At 41.1% G+C, this 14,593-nt stretch overlaps 1 protein-coding gene across 6 annotated transcripts in view; it reads left to right on the top strand.

Moving 5' to 3' along the window:
- Positions 1-14,593, top strand: part of CHD7 (chromodomain helicase DNA binding protein 7) — a 132,993-nt gene that overhangs the window by 2,969 nt on the left and 115,431 nt on the right. The gene's annotated exons all lie outside the window — the stretch shown is intronic.

Genomic DNA, 14,593 nt, shown 5'->3' with positions numbered 1-14,593 from the left:
AAAGGCTGAAAGCTAAATGTAGCTGGATGCTTGGGGCACGTTTGCAGAACTCTCTCCTCTCCATTGCTAGGCGCTGCTAAGAGAGGAACTTCGAAGCTCTCTAGTTTCTGTCCTGAAAGTTTCCAACATGTTTTTGGGTTTGGTTTTTGGTTTTGGGTTTGGTTTTTTTTTTTTCCATTTAAAAAAAAAGGCAAAAAAAAAAAAGCACATTGCTCTGCATAAAACACAGTCTAGACGGCAGGGTTGCTGACAAACTTAACGGTGAGGAGACAGTTAGAGAGGGCTTCTTCCGAGAGGTCTGCCTTTTTAACAGTAGCAGAAAAAATTCTAGTAATGCCTTTTAAAATAAGATGCAGTGCGAGGGGGAAAATTAACCATTTGTTTCTGAGGTTTGTAACAGGTGATTAGAACAATTACATTCTCTACATTTTCCTATCTCCAGCCACTAAATGCGGGAACGTTGCTTGTTTCCTCTTGTTTGGTGTTGTAAATGTGCTCAGGGTTTTGCAGAGATCCTTTTGATACTGTGCTATTTTCCTCTAGGATAAAACCACAACTGCTTAGAAAAAGTAATTATTTTTTGTGTGAGACATCATTTGAAGTTTGAAACAGTTTTACAAAACAAAATTTCCCCTACTGTAGCATTGGAAAACGCCACAGATTCATGCATCCCGTCCTGCATTTCTGTTAACCTAAACTGCTTGTTTTCAGTCTCTTTTGAGCTTTTTTTTTGAAATAAGGAACATATAAAGATCATTATGAAAGCTGTAGAACAGGCTCTTAGAAGAGCATTAAATGCTTGTGATTGCAAGTTTCGCTGAAGTAGTGATTCACTGATACTAATTGGATAATCGTATTTGACCAAATATCTTACTAAATATTTAGCAATGTAATGATATTTCTGTTATTACTTGTAAGACTTTGTTAAGTTATTTAAACAGCGGAAAAAAATTGCTCAGATTCAAAACCCAAAACGATTTTATTGCCTCTTCAGTAATTAAGGAAAGTTTTGATCGTAGGTAAAGATCACGCAGTCCCTTCAGAAAAAACAACAATTTCTAAGGATGTAGTGCTGTGAAAATGCCAGTCGAAATGAGGTCTAGCAGGATACTCTCTGTTGCAGTCAAAACTCTGTACAGTGGCAGGAGATGTGAGTTGTAACCATTTTCTTTCAAATTTGGTTAATGCAGAGACCTGAAGAGTTAGGTCAATGGAGCACTGAAAAGACTTCCCCGTCCACGTAGCGGGGTCAGTTAACCAGAGCGTAGCTTTTTTTTCACGCGCGTTATTTGCTGTTTCGCACCGAAAAGCTTTTGACGAACGTCCACGGTATTTCCCGTTAACGCTCCGATAACATTAGGACTTGCTAAGACGTAAAGCGAGTTACTTGCACGTAAAGGTGAAGCAGGCCGATGGCGAAGCTGGAAAAGGTGTGCTGACGAAGGCGACGTGCTGCTCGGTCCGGGCGCGGGGCGGGCGGCCTCTCGGCGTCGGGGGCCCCGTCCTGCCCCAGCGCGGAGCGGGGCTGCGTGCCAGGTCCATGCCCCGCGCCCGGGACGTGGCCGAGGCCCTTCGCTGGGGCAGAATCTGCAGTGTTAAGAATACAACGCCACGTTAAAACCTTAACGGACGGCCAAATCCGACCCCGATGTGTTTTTCAGTAAAGGTGGAAGGCCCGAGTAATGGGAACTTCGCTGGCTTTCAGAGAATCTGCTGAAATCTCGCAGTGAGACTCTGCGGTTTGCCATAGCCGTGGCATCCTATGGCAGCTGGCTGTTTGGTTTTTTGTTTTGTTTTTAGTGTGTGGTGTGATACGTAAGGGTTGGTAAGGTGGGAGGAGGAGGAAAAAAGTAACCGGAAAGAAGGAGGGTGGAGATAAACACATGCGTTGCCTTGAATCCTGTGCCTTAACTCTATGCCTTACTTCCCATTCATCTTACTTTTACATTCATTTTCAGAGGGAAAGCTTTTAGAATCTCCTGGTTGGTATTTGCTCTCGTGAATCTAGCGTTACCCAAATAAATTTGTATGGCTGGCAAGGATACAGGCAACTGTGTGACAAGTGGTGTGTGCCTGAACATCCTCCTTCACCCAGTTCTCTTAAATCCTGACTTCCAAACGCTTTTGTATTTGTCTGCTACAAACAGATCACTAACTGCTCAGATTTATGAGCTGGTTAACTGATGCCCATAAGTAACACGGGTGATACTTTTATGTTACTTTTATGTTCCCTGTATACATGAGAAAACTGCAAATTTTAGTAAATAATTAAACTGTCTTTTTTACAAATGAGTCTTTTGTGTGTAGGTGAGGCTTTAGATTTCACTTTTCCAACAGAAAAGTTATTGTATTAATTTACCACATCTATTTAGCCTCATCATTAAGACAGACATTAACTTCATCGTTTCTCATAATTTATATTTCTGTGAATAGCTTGTTTGCACAAATATAAGCCGCTGGATTTTAACGGAAGAGAGTCTCAAATATTGTCTGTAGTTTGGCAGTGATAAAAAGGCAAAGGGAAGCTCCAAGTATAATTTATTTTTAGAACTCTTTCAGAGGAAGGAGTGAGGTACAATATGCAGAAACATCCCATGTTTGTATTAGGTTTCTGACAAGATACTGAAACCTGACGGAAGAGTTTTCCTCTTGATTTCTTTCTGCCTACAGAATCTAACTGTAACTTTTAGTGGCTCGTATCTTACCCGAGATCAGCGGTTGTGGACATACCATGTCGTAGTAGTTGCACGCTGAAATTCTTACTTGGAAAATGAGGTTGGAAAGCATGATACAAAAAACAAAAAGGAGGCTGTGACCTAAAGGACACATTCCAAGCGCCTGAATATGACAACAAAGCTCTTAAGGATATTCTTAAGTATACAAAAGCTGATTAGCTCTTAGCTTCCAACATTGTGACTTTTCAAAGATGTAAACATGGACCTAGAAGAAGCCAAGTCAAAACCAAGGATCTTCATGCCATTGGGTTCTCTCATTTCATGAATGCAGCTCAGTAGCGGTTTCTAAACATCCTGATTATTTTGCTGCTATTATGCTGAATGCATTCTCCTGGGGGGGGGGGGGGGGGGGGAATAGAGAGAAATACTACTTAACTTAAGCATTTTCATTTAAAAGTTGAAATTCGGTAAAGGAGTGCTAATTATCAAATATGGTACTGTATTAGTAGAGCATTGTAACACATGACTTTGAAAGCTTATTGGCATATAGGAACTAACCAGAAGCCCTTGCTGGCATGACGTAGGGCTCGCTTTGCTTTGTAGTGACCTATATAGCTATTTTGGGTGTGGTTTTGCTTGGCTTTCATGGGAGCTGCGTCCAACCTTCCTCTGATATAGACAATTGCTGTGACGAGAGGGCCTTGAGGGGAATGGTGGGGAATAAATAACTTCGAGAATCAATTGTCTGGAAAAAGTCATTGCAGCCAAAATGTCTGCCTTCTTCCTAGTGGTTCTGAGAGGAAAATTAAATTTCACATCTATGGTCCTGATCCTAGAGGTTATTCTGCTCAGGCTTCATTTAAATATGGGCCGGTGATGACAGCGAGCAGCACAGCAACTTACCTGCCTGGGAGTAGCCAGCATGTGGAGAATACAGTGCTGAATAGTTCTGGAAGCACTTTAATTTTAATGTCCTTGAGCTGCTTTTTAAGCTGTTCGGTTGAGCTTTCTGTTTACTGCTGGAATTGCAACAGGTAGCTGGCTTTAAAATTTCTTCCTAGTGATTTTTTTTTTTTTTTGAAAGAAATTGGTCTACCCACAGTTATTTTGACTTCTATCTACAGAGCGAGCGTCACTTCTTAAAGCATTTTATGGAGGTGTACATTGGATGTACAAAGTATCATGCCTTTTGCCAGCAAAACCAGTCCTGCTCTGACATATAAACCTTTTATTTCTATTTCTCTTTTCTGCCACCCCCACTCCCCCCCAGCTTTTCCATAGATTTTTCTTCCTCTTCAGATTGTGCCTTTCCTGTTGGGTTTTTAATCTTCTTTCCAATTTATATTGCTCTCTGTTTGCTTAGTGGAGTTGCGTTTTCTTGCCAGTCTTAAGTAATTAGGATATGTTGCAAAATAAACACACGTTTCAACTCCTAATAATACCACTTCCCACCCAAAGCGTGGAGGGTGCTGTTGTTGGTGTGGGAAGAGCTGGCTGGCTGCACCGAAGTCTGACGAAGTCTCACATTAGACCCTGGGCGCTGCCTGGAAAGGGGGTGGTCGGCACCGGAGAGCCCGAGCCGGGGGCTGCAGCCGGCCGGCAGCCTTCCGAAGGTTCTTCGTGACCCTTCGAATAGGAAAGGCCTCTCGTCGTTTCACGTTTTCAGGAGAATGGTGTTCCCCCGTCGTTTCATGGTGGGGAAATACAGCTGTGATGGTTTCTCTTGCTCTGTGCAGGGGTGATTGTGGGTGGGGAGAGTCTAGTCCCGTCACACTTCACGTGAAATGAAGCCGTTGCGGGATATCCCTTGCTAAACAGAGAAATTTGCGGTGTGGAGAGGAGCTGCTGGGGGGGATTGTGATGTTTTTGAAAGGAGCAGGGAAGATTTGGAGACCAAGAACTCTGTGACCAGTGGTAAAGCAGATCAGAACCTGGAGTAAGTCCAAGGAAGACTTTAATAAAGGCACTTTTGTCCTGGATCTTAAAGTAGGAAGCCTGGGGATTTATTTACAGGGTAAACAGGATTTGTTAAATGGGTAGTCTTTAGGCGTGAAGGAATACCGGTCATTCTTTGAGAGAGAATTTGGGGAAAACTAACTAAAACTGAACTGGAAGCTGGAATTTTAGAAGTTCAGAGATCAGTGATAGGACAAAACGAGGAGAAAAAGTCTTCATCGTAGAAAGCACTGAGGTAGTGCTGTTCTGGGAGAAATGTGAAACAAGGCCTTACGTGAGAGAAATGGAGAAATTCAGTTAGAGTCTTTGGTATTAACAACTTGGATGAGCTAGTAAGTGGGAAGTCCAAGCTGATGATAACTTACTAGAAGAAAATATTCCTTGCTTCTGAGAGGATTCATCGATGTGGCTGTTGAGATTGAAGTCCAAAGTTGAAATGTTACTTGGTAAAATGTCTTACAGGAAAGTGCACGTCGGTTTGGACTGTAGAGAATAGCAGTTTCCTACTTCTTCAAGTTGAAAATAAGACAACCAGAAAGGAGATAGGACTGACTTGGTTTTTAATGCTCGATAGGAGGATTAAAGAAAGGAAGGTAATGATGAGGCTAACAGATGTTCAAAAATCACTCTGATAAGGCTGAGATAAAATTGCATGTAGGTGAGAGACTGGTAAATTTGAAGGATGCATCTTAATGAGTTATTTAGGGTATAACAAATGTTTTCAAAATCTTACCTATTCCTGGGTAGGAGAGCATATCTGAAATCCGGCTTCCCAGGTAACTTGCTGTTTAGTTCTATATTTGAATGTGCATTGTTTGTTCATGTGGGATCAGAAATACCTAAACAACCGTAACTGCATCTATTAGCTTGAAACAGGATCTAAGAATATGATTTTCTTTTTCTTTCTCAACTGTCTGGCAAATATCTAGGCAAGTCCTGTGGCTTCTTGAGAATGCTCAGGTTTGCACTGCTATTGGACTGGAGTAGCTGCTTGTTGGATTTGGTGGTTTCTTGCAAGGCAAAAAGCAGGCAGGCCGTCATCTCTGATTCCTGGTTTGAAAGGTACTTGGACTATGTGGCTAGTTCCTGGGAAGATCTTGCAGACTTCACAGGGTGATGCGGTCATGTCAGGATGGCTTAAACGAGGGCCCTGTGCCATTGTAGCTATTGCTTACGTGAGTTCAGACATTCCTTTAAACTCTGATGAGGGGACTCTCGCCAAGAAGATAATTCTTGCCTCAAGTTGTTTTAACCGTGAAGAATTAAACTGAGAGTTTATAGTGAGCAATTTAATCTCTCTCTTGATTTAGGAAGGAATCATTCAGAAAGTGAGTTAAATAGGGGTTTCTGGACTGCCTCAGGAGGTAAGTCTGGGAGAGAGCTGCTAAGTAATTCAGTTTATTTATCAGTACCATTACGAGGTGTCTTCTGTGCTTTGCATTCACTCAGCTCTGCAAATGGGGTACAGCCTTATTCATCCTTAGTTTAATCATCATTCTTTCATTGGTGGGGAAGTGAATAAGCAGGCTTCAGCTTCACTTCTCCCCTTTCTCTCTTGATCTCTGCAAAGGTACATTGTCATTTTGTTGGTTGGGGTTTTTTTGGGGTTTTTTGGTTGGGTTTTTTGTACAGAAGTAAGTGAAGGCAGTTGCGTGCTGCTTTAATTCTATTGTAACCTTAACAGAGGTTACTGAAAAAATTGCATCAGTTCCACCTGCATTTCTCCTTTTACTACAGTTCTGCAGTAATCTCCAGCCCATGCCACCTTCCCTCACAGAAGTGACTCTTAGTGAACGTACTTTTGTATTTTAAACAGGATTTGAACTTTGTGGCAGCCATGCAGAAGGAAGGGCTTGTTTCATAGAAACGGCATGGCTGTTGGAAAAATAAGCTTGTTAAAGGCAGCGCTAGAACAGAAACATGCTTTCCAACTTGGGTCCAGTAATCGTTGTAGTAGGTAGTCTTAGAAGTTGAGCGTGTTAGATGTTGCACTGAAACTAAAACCAAAAAATAAATGGAAGGCGGTGTGGTTTTGTGTGGCTTTTCACTTATCATGGTTAGATTTAGAGAAATGCTATGGCTAAGGTGACTGAGTTCTTGAATGGCTAGTTCTCAAGGAAATAAACTTGCCTTGCACCCCTGCTCCCCCCTGCCCAAACCAAGGATTACTTAATTTTGGGGTGTTAAAAAAGAAAACCTTGGCTACAGAAAAGATGGCAGGTGAAAGGATTTGCTTCCATTGCTGCTCTTATAAGAAATTTCCCTAACACAGTTATTTAAAAGATTAATCTCCTTGATCTGTTTCACTCCTATCTACCACCAGTCCCCTTTCCCTGCCCCCTCCCCCAAAAGAAAGGAAACCAGAACGCCTGCCTTTCTGCCTGCCTTTCTAGATGAAGGATGGTCAACCTTTGGCTTGTCAGCGGTTCACGTGCGATTCCCCTGCTGAGATTGTCGCATGACTAGTGGCACAACTGGACTGTGCAGTATGGGGATGGTTGGGCAATGCGAATTTTTGCTGTGGGAGGAACTGGACTAGTAGGGGCTCTTGGAGGCGGATATTACAGAGCCAGCTGGGATGCAGGCTGCATGCCCGATCTTATCCCCCAGTGGGGCTTCTGGGATCTGCTGCTGTCTTCCTTTGTGGCTCTGTCTCTATGGCACTCAAGAGATTCGTGGTGTGCTTTGTGGCTGCCCAACATTAGGATTTTTGGTAGGCAGCTGGTAGAGTCAGGAAGGCTGAGAAACCCTTGTCTAATGTGATAAGGTGTAATGATGGCGGTGCTTTGGGGCAGGGCGCTTTTTCTCTTCCGTGCGTACTACTGAAATGAGTTGTTTCTGTTTTGAGGTGCCTCCAGGTAGGCAATGAACTTTGAATAGCAAGATAAGGACTCCAGCAGCTGAGCCGTCCCGTTTGCTGCTCTCATCGATTCAGTTGGGCTGTGGGAATGATATATTTGATACATGTTCACTTCTTGCTTCTCAAGTGAAATGGCATGTCTGCAGTAGGCAGTCCATCACAGAACGAGGCAGATCGATCCATGGAGACAAATCACTGGGCAGAAAACCTGGGGACTAGGCATCTAAAGCACATTGTCACTTGCCTGTGGTACGCTACCTTGCAAGTCGTTGGCTCGACTGCCTTTCTTTCTCTTAGGCATGTCAGCCTTCCCTTAATATGTTTACTTGGATACTGGTGACAACTTCAGGAGAAAAGGTAAAGTTCTTGCTGTTTTCTCCTTACCAGAAATGCTTGTAGTGTTTCGCCATCATAATGGTTATTGAGACTGGTGTTCACTTTCCCAGGGCTTTTTTTTTTTTTTTTTCTTATAAAAAGAAAGCTAGGATGAAATCTGCCAAGCTTTCTTTACCTTCCTCTTCTAATTGAGTTATCCTTATCTTGCTATTATGTTTGTAAGAACTTTTCTTTTTTTATGCTGGAGTATTATATTTAAATCTGTATAAGGATATATATTAACATATTTTTTTGTACAATAAATTTTTTGTAGCTCTGAAGATGGCTGAAAGCAATTGAATGTCGTCTTGTGTTCCATCTAATCATTTATAAGTCAGGGTATGGTTTGAGAAATGCAGTGAGCTAATTTAACCGGACATTGTTCTGAAAGGAGAAGTTTCCTCTCTGCCTTTTGTCCCCTTGCACCCTTCCTCCCAACCACATGGCTCTGCTACTTTGTTATAGCAGCAGCGCTTGTCAGGTCCTTCTGTGAACCACTTTAGTTCACTAAAATGGCAGAAAAATAACTCTGTAAAATGGAGAGCATTTTGCTGTTGTAATGAATCAAACTGGCTCATAAAAGGATCTGATGAACACCAGAGCTGGTACTAAGGACAAGGGGGGCCGGTGGCTTGGAGAGCAGCAAGCCCTTTTCATCTTTTCATTTTGGTGGCAGTGAGCAAGTGGATTGGATCAGTTGCCTGGGAACCTTCATGGGAGAAATAGAAACAGAGTAATCATCTGTGAAGCAAAGGACACCAAAAGAAAAATGTGCTGGCCTGAGTTCAAATTGATATTAAAATTTGTTTATTCTAGTGATGGTGTGGATTGCATGCTATAAACAGTTTGTTAGAATTAATAATCCACTGCCCAGAAATCAGTTTTCCTCTTGAGGTAGGAGAAAAAAAGCCTTAAAGATTTACTAATGTATAAATGGCCTATCTGATATTTCAAATGTAAAGTATTTAATCTTTAAAACAATTTATTCACAAGAAAGTACATTGCTGGGGGGGGGGTGTGTTTTTTTTTTTTTGGGCAAGCTTGAAGTTCTCCACTAAGTTCATCAACCTTCTGAGTCAATTTGTATGTCTCAAATTTTGTCAAATCAATGTTTAATTCAGTTGTTTCAGTTATTCTGAGTTTTATCCCAAGTAACTATATTCCTGTTAGTTTGAGATGGTATGAGAGCTCTTGGTCATAGTAGATGGCTAAGACTTACTTCCTATCATAGTCTAAAGCTTTATCCTAGTGAAATGAACACACTCTTATTTGTTTAAAATTGGTGAAAAAATTACATTGCAAGTAAAATAACATGCTGATCAGTTATTCCTGTAATACTATACTCTTGCTGTTCTCCAGAGAGAGAAACGGGGAGTTTACACTGTGTAGCTCAGCAGAGGACTGAACACCTTACAGAAAGTCAGGGATCCTGACGGTAGCTTCTGCTCAAGCTGCCTGCCAGCTTGAGGTGACTCTTTCAGCATAGCAGAAATGTGGCATGAGAAACTGCGTGCATTCCGAAGAGCCCTGGCTATTTTGTAGAGTTGTGTAAACTGCCTGCAGTGTGACAGAAAGGGGCTTCTTAGCAGGTGGAAGAGTGGAATCTCATGCTTTCCTTCCTGTTTTTCTCAAGATTTGGGCAATTGTACGTGCCTTAATGGAAGGTAAATACTTGCATAGTTATAAAAAAACCCACCAGTGTAGTGCACCATCTAGATTCTTCTCTGCAGGTTTTACATCTAAAAAATTCCCTTTCAGGAGCTACAGGGGATGACAGGAGGAGCAGGAGTGGGAATTTACAAATTCTATCTCAAGGCACTGAGGATATTGCAAGCTGCTTTTGGTGAAAACTGTGTGAGGAGTGGTGGCCCTGACTAGCGTTGTGTGTGTTCAGAGTGAATATTGTAGTTACTAAAAGCAGCTTGTTTACATTAGGAATTGTATGTGCTAGCTCTAATGGGCTTTAGGAAGCCCAAAGCACAGCTGTAAAACATCTGTCTCTGGGACCAGATCTTGTCTGTCTGATGAATTTTTGTCCTGCATTGCATGTTCAGATTTAAAAAAGAAATAAAACTTTTTTTAAAAAATAGAAAAGTTCTTAGCTGTCCTGCTTGAAGACTGGTTTACACTTGAAAGGCTATCATGCTGTTGTCTTGAACACAGAACTTAAAATAGTGACTCAGTATTAACTTAACTCCACTTCCTCTTTAATCCGATCATCTTGCTTGCTATATGACCTTATAACACCTTAATTTAAAGGCTGCTTATTCCAGTGGATTAAATTTGGAGGTGTCTGGAGTGGTGGGCATTGCTACGGGGAGGGCTTAAGAGGAACTGAGAAACAGTGTTGCCTCAAAAAAAAAGGGGGGGGGGAATAGGAGCAGCAGGGGTATTTCCCCACTTGCTGAAGCTGACTGTTGCTGATGTATGGTCTGTGCAATAGCACGAGGCTTGCTGAAAGGTCAGGAGGAATTATGAGCACATAGTTCTGGTGTACCATAAGAAAAAGTACATTCATTTCCAGTGGGTGAATTTGATGCTCTTCGTGTCAGTTACGCATGGAAGTGATAGAAGGCAAAATACCTGTTTTGTGCATGCATCTCTCAGTGTTTGGATGGTTTTGCTTCTTTTCAAGGCTAGTGGCCAGAGCAGACGGTTGGAAACCAGGAACTTAAGTGCTACTCCAAACTGGTATACCAGGTTCATAATGATGTGTTTTGAGGTCTGCCATATTGGGATTTGTAGTAGTTGCTACTTACTTAGCAGCTCTCATCAGATGATCTTGGTTCTTTACCAAGTATGAATTTTGCCTTGCTACTGCTCTCATGAAGTAGATAAATACCATCCTTAAAAGCAGAGTTGGTCTGATATTTAGCACTTTAAAAAAATCCATTTTAAGTGTTTAGAGTCTGTGTCTGAATAGCTTTCTATTTTTCAGAATTTATGTCTTCTTCCTTTAAATACTTTTCTCAGGAGTAGAGTCTATAAACAGTTACATTTTGTGTATTGAGTTTAGGGACTATAAGCTTCCCCCCCTTGTCCTACACAGTTTGCTGAATAAGGTCTGCCAAATAATCTGTGATTATTATATGTTGAGCTTAGGTTTAGGAGTAGAAAGAGTTTAGATAGTATACTTTCAATTCTATGCTATGTTATTAGCCATATTGACTCACGTTTTCTGTGAGGTTTTAATTCTACCTCAAGTCAAGTATTTAACTTGACTAAACCAAACTACAACCGAACAATGCCTTTGAAGAACTGCGTGGTTCCAAGCAAGGGTATGTAATTTGTTGGGTGTGATTTGGGGGTTATGGTGAGTTTTACTGTACCTGTGAAAGCTTTGATCGTTACGAGTCCTTGAAAATAAACCATTGGCTTGTGCTGCCTTGTGTCTGACGGAGGTTTAGCAGAAGGCCTGTTCTGCACTGGGCATACGCTGCTGTCTTCAAGCTTGGGCTGTGCTCAGCATAGAGTGGCAGCAGCACTTTTCTTGTATGGGAGGGAGCAGGAGTAGGCTGGAAGGTGCAAAGAGGCAGAGTTCTTCCATTGCTTACAACAGCAATCGCCATGTCTTCTGTATTTGTCGAGGGAAAAATTCATACCCCTAATTTAGGAGGCGGGCATGGTTCCCACTTTATAGGTAATAGAGAGGGTTTGTTTTCAGCAGCTAAAACATTGCACAATGACTTGTGGATTGGAACTGAGGATTGAATTCAGTCTTCCAGTAATTCCTTTAAGTGCTTAACCTAAATATGTTGTAGTTATTTTAAGTACCTTTTTATAACAGTAGTAAAGCTTCAGGCCAGTGCTTTGAGCTGATACTATCTCTTACAACTGCTGCTTAAATCAGAAAAAGTATGAATATTTTAATTTTTTCACCACTTAGTGTTGGTTTTAATTCTTTCTCCTTCAAACCTGAAAAAATGTTTTCAATAGGAGTTCAGTATTCCTAAAATTTCAATGTATAACACAACTTCGTTTTGAGTTATTCCCAAACTGAACTTAAAAACCACTGCAGGTACTGAGTAGCATCCAGAGAAGTACTGCTTGTGCTGCAGTATTTAGTATTGCCAGCGTTTCTGTTACTACCCGTCTCCACCCTTTTTTTTTACTCCCTCAAGGGGTTAGAACCAGATCATAAACTCTCTTCAAATTTTTTGTTGTTGGAATAGGGTAATCTTTTATACAGGAATGGTAGAATTTCAGCAGAGTTTGATACTCACTATTTTTGGTGTCCTTGTCTCATTCATGCTGTGGTCCTCTCGAATGTTGTAATCTCACTTGCATTCTTGAAGTACTGATAACATGGACTGAAACACAGTTTCTTCATGAAAGGAAGGTGAAATAATATGCTAGAAATTGTGTTATTATCAAAGTAGCATATTTGTCAAGAGCTTGTAAAACCATGTTACGAATGTGATCTTGCTTTTTTAGCATCAGAGAATAGCTCTGCCAGTTGAGATCAGAGGTCTGCCTCATCCAGCGTCCTATTTCACAGTGACCATGGTGGAGGCTATCCAGAAACAGAGCAAGCCCCTTAGCCTCCACAACTCTGCAGCTCAGAATTACCTCGGAAAAAGTGATAGGTAACACTTAATGAATTTTTCTTGCATGAATTCATCTAGTCTTTTCTCGGTCTGTGTAAACTCTTGGCTTCCATTGGGACCATGGCAATGAGTTCTGCAGCTTAAGTACACATTGTATGAAGAACTGCTTCCTTTTATTTGTTTTATTTTGAACCTACCACCTGCTAGTTTTGTTTGATGTTCTCTAGTTTCCTTGTTAAAAGAAAAAGGGAACAATGGTTCACTACTTACCTGCTCCATGCTGCTCCTGATTTCGTAGACTCTCTTATTCTCTCCCTGGTTGTCCCTTCTCGAGGCTGGAGATTCTGAAGGGTATTCAAATGCCTGTCACCCCCCTTTGGTCCTTCAGTAATTTTACTCTTGAAGTGGAGGTGGGCAGAGCAAACAGTGGCACTACAGCAAGATATGGGTATCGCATAGACTTGTGCGTCTCATGTCTCAAACAATTCTGTGGGTTTTTTTTTCTTTTTTCTTAAATATGCTTAGCATTCTGTTTACTCTTCTAACAAATCTTGTCTTTGTAGATCTGTTTATTCTAGCTCCCAAATCTCTTTCTTGACAATGAGGTAGTCGGGTCAGAGCTCAGTAAAATGTATGTAAAACAGCCGGATTGTATTTTCTCAGTGTGCATTGCCTTCTGTTTACCTACACTGAATCTCATCTCCATTTTATTACACCTTCACTGGGTATGATGAAGGTCTGCCGCTTCCTGCATAGCTGATTTTCATTTTAGCAAAATGAACTTGTTAATATTATCAGCAAACTTACTTCAAGGCTCACCACTGTTTCTAGATCTTTTATGTGCATGCTAACCAACACAGGTCTGGGAAAGAGTCACATCATGTTTCCTAACATTTTTTTCCTGTTTCGAACCAATTACTTGTCCATGTGAAGACCTTCCCTCTTCTGCTGTTGTAGCTTAGTTTCTTCAGGGACCGTTGGTGGAGAACCTTTGTTCAGCAGGTGGCATGTGTTTTGGCTATCCAAGTTAGCTCAGACTTCGACCACCTGCCAATTGCTTCGAAGAATTCTCATGTATTAGTAAGACAGGACTTTTCTATGGGAAAGCATCAATGTCACTTTTGTCGTCTGTACTTAGCTGCATGCCAATGAACATTACTTCTTTTATCATCTAGTTATTTGCCCTGCTGAGACATTGGACTTGCTGGTCTGTAGTTCTTCACAGTCTAAAGGTGTGACCGCCTTTCAAAACTGATGCACTGTTGACATGAAAGCAGTGTTTGACACCTAGATATTATGTGGTATAGTGCATAGATAGGCTATTTTATCCTTCAGCTTCTCAGAACTCTTGGGTGAATACCATCTTGCTTTGGTAACTTGCTACTGTTTGCTTTGGTTTGACCAAAACTACGTCTGAGGCTTTATGTGACAAAAAAGATGAAAGCCTCCCTTAGCTTCTCCAATGACAGTAAATGCAAAAAACTTTAATTTTTGTTTATTTTCTTGGAGTATTTCTTTCATATCTTGGTTATATGTTGGCTCAGTGGATTCTCTAGCAGGCTTCATGTACCTGGCATTTGTGAAAGGACCTTTTATTACTTTGCCCCTTTATGAACATACCCTTTGTTTGCAGCTTTACTTGCTAGTTATTTTTTTCTGGTTTATTCCGCTCTTGATGAAAACTGTTTTTACTGATAGTCTCCCCAGCTCGTGGTTTTACTCTGATGAATTTTTTTTCTCACATCTCTGCCTTTTCAGGATAGTATTTTTTGTCCGTTGTCTGCAAGCCTTTTGTCCGACTGTCTCATTTTGTTTCTCTTACAAGCTTCCTCATTTCCGTGCATTTTTCTCTGTGAAAGTAAGCACTCCAATAATGCATTTTTGTTGCTGTTGCTTTTTTAGGAATGCTAAGCTTAAACATATTTAGTGGATTTCATTAGCAGTAGCCATGAGTCATGGTAAGTCAAGTCAAGTACAATGTGGACAAATCTGAATGTAATATAATTTGTTGGATGTTGAAATAGTCCATAATCTAGTTAAAATGCAGCAGTGTTGCCCTGTGTGCTTCACTATAACTTCGGAGAAGTTGTTTGATAGATATAGTTTATATGTTTTTATAGCCTGTTTTCTTCTTGCTGGCAAACCAGTCACCTTACCAAGTTGTACAAGTGTCATGGAAA

The sequence above is a fragment of the Aquila chrysaetos genome, chromosome 4 (assembly GCF_900496995.4).
Source record: "Aquila chrysaetos chrysaetos chromosome 4, bAquChr1.4, whole genome shotgun sequence".
In the NCBI taxonomy this organism is placed as follows: Eukaryota; Metazoa; Chordata; class Aves; order Accipitriformes; family Accipitridae; genus Aquila; species Aquila chrysaetos.
Note: the sequence above shows the minus strand (reverse complement) of the source record. Positions and strands in the feature narration are given on the sequence as shown.